Below are 7,355 nucleotides of genomic sequence, written 5' to 3' on the forward strand. Positions count from 1 at the left end.
GAGTCGGTCAGTCCACTTGTCTTTTTTGCATTTGGAGGTTTCTCTGGGTCTACTTCCTTCCCATAAAAAATTTGTGATCGTAAAACGACGGGTCAGACTTTTGAGAAGCACCGTTGGGCAAGTGTCATTTGGGGTTCATGGGTCATTTTCCTACCCCAATAAAAAATATAGATGCTTTGTGGAGTATTCATGAATCCAGCTTTGTTTCAAGAGAAGGAATTTGTGACAAAATAGCTTTTAGATAAATTAGATTTTCAAAATTTCTTCAATATTTTTTTAAAAATATATGTTACTCTTCTGTCTTCTATAGGCAAACAATCAAACAAACAAGGCGAGATGATTTCCCTCATATTTTATAATCCTTTTCCTTACCAAATCCAACAAATTATTACTTATCATTATTATAGAGTAAATTTTTTAGACCCTCCAATTTCTAATTTTTTTAATTTATTTATTACAATTATACCTTGAAATAAAATTACATTAGAAGACATCATTTAATGGAACAACTGCCTACCAAATAAGAATTAACACTCTATAATATTGTACCCCCGCCCCAGCCCCCGCCCCCGCCCCCGCCCCCGCCCCCACCCCAGCTATACGTATTCCACCTTTCTAAACTCTAAACCTGTTACTTTTCATAACCAAACATAAATCCTAAACTTGTTACTCTTCATAACTATCTCAAACCCTGAATGTATCATCTTCATCACCATCATAAACCCTCCTGAACCATAAACCTTGAACTAGAAAGCTCTTTTTAAGTCCAACGTATTACTCTTAATCAGTTATTTCACCTTGTAGAGCAATGGAAGACGATGATAACAATTTTGATGAGGCTGACTTTTCATTGGTAAGTTTATCTGTCTTACATTAACATTTTCGGTCATTTTCAATCATTATTGTTTTGTTCGAGCTGTTCAATACTGGTTTGCTGTTAAGATTATGTTCGGTAATACAATACTGAACACAAACATTTAGTTCCATATATGGGTTCCGAATAATAATGCAGATAGTCAGTACTGGTGTGCTAAACGGTTCGATTTTTGTATCTTCAACATCAAATTGTGTGTTTCATGAGAGTTTTACTTGAGAGGAATTTTCTGCAATCATAGATAGGAATTTCTGACGAGTTTTCCGATGGTGCTCTTTGGACACCGTCCAGTCGATTCCTTCTGAGTTGACAGAAATTTCAATAATGGACCATCGATGCAATGTTCTTTACTGAGGCAATGGTGTTTATTGATGCAATGACCGTCAGCATTCTTTTCAACAGGAGATGGACGATCATCAAAAGGAGAAGGAGAAAGGGTGTGCAAAATTAGATGTGTGTACTCTTGGGTGTGATAATATTATGAATAGGGGTAAATTTGGTATTAAGTGCAGTGTTCAAAGAAATCTTATTGAAATTTAGGATTTACGGTGTGGGTGGCAAAAAGGGAGATCCAAAGAATTTACACAGATACTAATAGCAACTCTCTTATTATATACATATATATTTTTACACTAAATAAAAAATAAACGTTATTAATTCTCAACAATCATACGTTGGGACAGAGGTATAGAGGGCTAGGGGGTCACGTGCCCCCTCGGTTTTGGATTTTTTTTTTAACAAACTTAAAATAAAATATTTTAAATAAAAAAATTACGAAAATATTATTTAGAGTGAATTGTCAATGATATTTTTAAAATTATGAGAACAATATGTAAGATTTAATAATATATGTAACCATAATAATAATGCGGAATTAAACTTAGAGGATCTTGAATTCAATACAACTCAAGAATAAAACGAACATACCTTTGTCAGCCATTGAATTAGAGAAGTTGAGAAAATACCCCTAATAGTTGAATCTTTAATTCTTGGCTCACCTTCTTCTCTCTGTCTCTCTTAATTAAGATGACTATAAAACTTAGAGTGATGGAAAAATACTCATGATATGAAATGGGAGTCACCCATCCTTATATAGAGGAGATAAGAGGGTCAGATAAACTCTATCAGAAGAATGCTTATGCATCAAGGTTTCCTCTTATCTTAGAAGAACAATTATATTAAAATTCTAATTACTGAACTTTATATCAAATATTGGCTTTATCTAATTGTGGAGTCCAAATAAATTAAAACATGTAGATATATGTAGGCTATTGGGCCACACTAAAAAAATAAATCCAACATTCTCTCACTTGGCCCATTAAGCCGATTATGATGCAATTATGAATTTTTCCAAAAAATATGCAACTTATAAAAAAAAAAAAAATTTGACTCATTAGATTCCACACTAAAAACTTTGACATGCGATCACGAATTTTAAAAATAGCCAATAAGTTCAGATATATTAGAAACTATAAGACTGTGATTACTTCAGATCACCAATGTGAATCACAGCGGTTATATAACATTTATGTCATATTCCCTTCTATGCACCACATCATCGATAACCTTCACTAACCCAGTCCATTATTGGGATATGTAATTATTTGCCTGAAAGGCCCCTGTAATTTGTCTTGTTAAGACATTTCCTGCTTATCAATATTCAAATTAATGTGTACACACACTTTTAGAACAGGAAAAACAGATACAAAATTATTATTGCACAAATAGTGTTAAAAAAATAAGTACTCACGATTAACCATACACATCAAGGGTTGCTTAAAAGACCCATCCTAATAATATGCTCTTTGTATGTCTTTGGTGACAATCCCTTTGCGACTAGATCAGTAATCATAAGAAAGGTGCTCAAATTGTTAATTAACACTTTGTTGTTTCTAGACTCTTTTTCTAACGATTAAGTACTTTACTTCCATATGTTTGGAACCACTGGAGTACTTTTCATTCTTAGAGAAGAAAATTGTTGCGGTATTGTCACAATATATCTTCAGCGGCCTGGCAATTGAGTCAACAACACCAAGTTCTGAGATGAAATTTCACAACCATAAAGCATGATTTGTAGCCTCAAAGCATATGGAATGTCCTTCATTTGTTTTCTTTCCAAGTCATTCCTTGGACACTGTTTTTCACTTAATTTATCACCCTTCATGATGGGTGCATCACCGGCTGAACAAAATTGCATATTGAATCTCTCCAAAATATGATCAATATATCCTTTCTGAGATAGTCCTAGCAATCCTCGAGATCGATCCCCAAAAATCTCTATGCCAATAACATAGTTTGCTTCACCTATATCGACCAATTTAAAGTTCTTGGAGAGATATTCCTTGGTTTCATGCAATAAGCCAAGGTCATTACTAGCTAACAAAATGTCATCCACATATAGCATCAAAATAATGAACTTTCTCCCACTAACCTTTAGATATATGCACTGATCAACTGCGTTTTCCTTAAATCCAAAGAAGGTAATGATATCATTAAATCTTTAAATACCATTGCCTGGAAGCTTGTTTAAGGCTATATATGGATTTCTTTAATTTGCAAGCTAAATGTTCTTTACCTTTTTTTGCAAATCCCTCTGGTTGCTCCATATAAATTTCTTCATCCAAATTCCCATTCAGAAAAGCAGTTTTCACATCCATTTGATGCAACTCTAAGTCATAATGAGCTACCAATGCTAGGATGATTCTAAACGAGTCCTTCTTAGATACTGGAGAGAAGGTCTCTGTATAGTCTATGCCTTCTTTTTGAGTAAAACCTTTGGCAACAAGTCTGGCTTTAAATCGTTCAATATTGCCTTTCGTGTCGTGCTTGGTGTTGAAGACCCATTTACACTCGACCTTTTTACAATTATTAGGCAATTCAACGAGATCCCAAACACTATTCTGTTCCATGGATTTTAACTCTTCATTTATAGCATTGACCCATTTAGTAGAATCATCACTATTCATAGTTTGTGAAAATGAGACTGGATCTTTGTTAATCCCAATATCAAAATCAGATTCGTGTAGATACACCATGTAATCATCTGGAATGGAAGGCTTTCTTTCCCTCTGAGATCTTCTCAGAACTGCCGGTTATGGTGGTTCTACAGTATTTTCAATGGTGGTATCTTCATGAAGTGGTGAAACATGAGGTGGTGAAGGATTTTCATTATGTTGTTCGTTTCCCTCAGCTTGTGGAATAGTTTGAGGAACAACAATTTTTCAATAAGGGTCAAATGTTGGCACATCCACCCTAATTTTCTCGAAATTCACCACTTGTGTTTTCTCACCGGCACTAATTTTACCATTCTCTAGGAATCTAGCATTACCAGTCTCCACTATCCTCGTTCTGTGATTAGGACAATAAAATTTGTACCCTTTAAACTTGTCTGAATAGCTAATGAAATATCCAGAGATCTTGTTCTTGAGTCCAACTTTTTCTCTTGTGGGTTGAAGATTCTTGCCTATGTTGGACAACTCCAAATATGTAAGTGTCTCAAACTAGGTTTCCTACTAGTCCACAACTCAAAAGGAGTTGTTGGGGCCGCCTTACTAGAAACCCTATTTAAAATATACATTGCAGTCTTTAAAGCTTCACCCCACAGTGAAATTGGTACAATTGAGTAACTTAACATACTCCTAACCATATCTTTAAGTGTACGATTACGCCTTCCAGCAACTTCATTCTGTTGTGGCGTACCAAGCATTGTATATTGAGCACAAATGCATTTCTTTTCTAAGAATTTGGCAAATGGGCCAGAATTTTGGCCTGACTCATCATATTTACCATAATACTCACCTCCCCTGTTTGATCTCACTATTTTAACCTTCTATCTAATTGTCTCTCGACTTTAGTTATGTACACCTCAAGGATGTCAACAGCCTGAGACTTTTCATGAATTAGATACACATATCCATAACGTGATAAGTCATTTATAAATGTGATAAAATATTTTTCACCACTAAGACATGGGATGTTGAGTGGCTCGCAAATATCTGTATGAATTATCTCAAGAAGCTCATTAGTTCTTGTGGCACCTTTCTTGGTGTGTTTGGTTTGCTTTCCTTTAATGCAATCCACACATATCTTAAAATTAGTGAAGTCTAGGTTTTTCAAAATCTCATTCTTCACCAATTTTTCAATTCTAATTCTAGAGATATGCCCCAACCGTCTATGCCATAAGATTGAGGATTTATCATTAATTACATCACGTTTTAAACTAATATTCGAATGCAGAGTTACTAATGATTGTGCAAACTCATGATTTAAGGTAATTTTATATAAACCATCACATAAATTACCAGAACCAATTATTATTGAATTAAACATTAAATTGAGTTTTCCACAATTAAATAAAATTGAATATCCAACACGATCTAACTTGGATAACGAAACTAAATTCATAGAAATTGAAGGAACATAAAAAGTGTCTTCTAGATTCATTTGATGACTCGTCTCTAAGATCAGTCGATAGGTTCCTACAGCTACAACTTTAGCTTTGAGACAGTTCCCCATATAGACAAATCTTTCATTTTCCTCTGATTTTCTAGTTGAGAGGTGTCCCTGCATAGAATTTGTAATGTGGGTTGTGGCCTTAGAGTTAGTCCACTAAGTGTTAGAAGGTACTTCAGCAATATTTGATTCATAACAAACAAAAGAAAATTTCTTACATTTCTTTTCGAACTAAGCCTTTCGCTTGCTGCAGTCTTTCTTCACATGTCTATTTTTGCCACAAAAGTGACATTTGACAGTGAAACCATTCTGAGCCTGATTTTCTTCGCTAGACCCATTCTTTTTCTTGGGTGGATTTTTCTTTAATTTTACAAAATTACCCTTCTTTTCCTTTATAGCTCCATGAGTTACAGCTAATGCAGTTTGACGTCCTTCCTCCCTCAACCTCACTTCCTCTTGAACACACATATTAGTCAGCTTATTCAAACTTCACTTATCTTTATTGGTGTTATAGTGAATTATGAATAAGCTGAACTGTGATGGAAGCTAGGTGAGAATGAACTGCATGAGGAAATTTTCATCAACTTGCATCCCTAAAGTTTTAAGCTTTGCAACTTTGTCGCCATATTGAGGATGTGATCCTAAACTCCTTGGTGGCTATTATATTTCATTGTTGTCAATTCAGCCATAATAGTACCAGCAAGTGGCTTGTCGATTTTTAACATCCTTTAAGTATTCCAATGCAATAAGATAGAACATGTGACGCCCCAAATTTTACTTTAAGTATTAGGGTAACGTCACTAAAGAGTCCTTTGGTCAATAACCAAGTAAGATCCCAGGAAGGTCGGAGGAGTCAATATAGCCTCCCTTCTAAGTCCAACCACCTTAGATAGCAAGTTATCTTTTTGACAGATCTTAAGAGGTATTAACACAAGATCTCATAAGTAACACGAAAAAAGGCATAAACAATATACATATTAAAGCTTTGAGAATTATAATGATGAACTATTGATATCACATAAGTCTTTCCTTTAGGCAAAACTTAGGTATATCTATTGTCCACTCGTCAAGAATCACTTATGTAGGTCTAAAGTAATTTATGCAACTTTTCAGTTAGGTATGTTACCTTTGGGTATTCAATTCTAATCTGTCAAATTACATAAGTTACCCTACCTAGTTCATAATTATTTGAAAGTGACTCTTCTTTGGGCTAGTCTAAATCTCCTAATTATAATTGCAATTGAGAATATTATCGACCTTAATATTACTCTTTTAACAATTCTTTTATGTAGTTCTATATTCGTAAGTTTTACAAATCTAGGCCACTTTGGCAGCTACTAAATTAGTAAACCTTATGAACACGGAACTAACCAACAATATTCTCTATTCATTAATTTGAGTTATTTAATTATCATTAATTCAATCACTATTTTAATGAAATCACTATTTATGATTTCTAGAATTTCTTTTATGTGATTGCAATTATCAATATAATAATAATAATAACTCTGGACAAATAAGAATATTTATATATCAATTATGTAATATAACAATCAAGAATATCTCATATAATGGTCAATAAGAATTACACCTAATATGAATTAACCACTCCAATATTTAATATGTCATAAAATTATATCATGATATCAAATTTAAATCATGAAAACATATAAATATCAACAATAATAGACAATAAGTGTATATAACTAGATGAGGTAAAATCATAATTCTATAATAGACCGAATGATTCAACAAATTGCTTTTAATCTATGCCCCAACCGATTATTTAAATAATAATTTTATAATCATTCAATTTTATGGCATACAGGATGAAGTAATATTCTTCACTAATATTATAATGATTATAAAATAATAAATCAAAGCATGGAATAAATCGAAGCATGCATATTACTTATTGTAAACGGATATGAACAACATGTTAATAGCATAACAAAATCAAAGGTGTATTACACGTTTGATCAATTCAAACAAATTGAGATAATATTTTAAAGTCAATACCGATAATAAA

The sequence above is a fragment of the Camellia sinensis genome, chromosome 5, assembly GCF_055761805.1.
Source record: "Camellia sinensis isolate YWXY chromosome 5, ASM5576180v1, whole genome shotgun sequence".
In the NCBI taxonomy this organism is placed as follows: domain Eukaryota; kingdom Viridiplantae; phylum Streptophyta; class Magnoliopsida; order Ericales; family Theaceae; genus Camellia; species Camellia sinensis.